This window comes from Branchiostoma floridae, chromosome 7 (assembly GCF_000003815.2).
Source record: "Branchiostoma floridae strain S238N-H82 chromosome 7, Bfl_VNyyK, whole genome shotgun sequence".
Taxonomy (NCBI): domain Eukaryota; kingdom Metazoa; phylum Chordata; class Leptocardii; order Amphioxiformes; family Branchiostomatidae; genus Branchiostoma; species Branchiostoma floridae.
The window spans coordinates 25,016,573-25,017,425 of NC_049985.1; the positions used below are offsets into that span (position 1 = coordinate 25,016,573).

At 47.4% G+C, this 853-nt stretch overlaps 1 protein-coding gene across 1 annotated transcript in view; it reads right to left on the reverse strand.

The window, feature by feature from the left end:
• Positions 1-853, reverse strand: part of LOC118420227 (mucin-like protein) — a 30,822-nt gene that overhangs the window by 4,350 nt on the left and 25,619 nt on the right. The window lies entirely within an intron of this gene.

An 853-nucleotide genomic window follows, 5' to 3' on the forward strand; every position in this document is an offset into this window, starting at 1 on the left:
CCGTCCGTGTTCTCACACAGCTGACTGCAGTTGTTCAAATTGCCCATACATTCATCCACGTCTAAAATGGCAAACCAGGGAGATAAACACAAATTAAAGTGATGCTACTCCTTTTTACAAGCTTTAGCTCTGTGTAAATGAACTATATGACAGCATTGTGTATTCTCTCTAAAGTAGGGAATGCCTTTACATAACCAACACCAAGATTGATTGGGACTTACCCCAAATTTTCAGCCGACTCCGTCAGCCTTGTTCACGGAATGGACCCGTCTGCTGTAGCTTCCGGACGTGACGTCAGGGACACACGACTGCAGCAGAGGGTCGTAAATGCCAGATAACCTGTGTCGCCCCGCGTCTCTGTTCATGCCCGTACCCAGGAGGGGTTCGGAGGGTTCGGAAGAACCCCCCTCCCCCCCCCCCCCCACATGCTCAAACGGTCCACTTGTTCACGCTCAAAGGTCCACTTTTTCATGCTCAAAGGTCCCCTTTTTGTCCAAGATTTTTTTCAAAGGCATGACTGATATGCATTATTCACTGATAGACATTTCATTCAATCCTAGTGAGTCTATCAGCAAAATTTGCCCCAGAAAGTGCAGGAAATGGCTTTTCAGAGGGACCAGATGTCAAAATTTCCCTGGACCACCATTGCAACGCCTTCCGCCTTTGGTATCGGACATGGTGAAATATGTTGGGGGAGTCAGCCTCAAAGACTTATGCCCAAAACCTTGTGTATTTTAAGAGAAATTCCATTAAACTTAGCCAGCGAATTTTGCCCGTCAAAATGCAGGAAATGGCGTTTCAGAGGGTTAAGATTTCAATTTTTCCCGGGGGAGCTGGGTACGCGAACACCGGC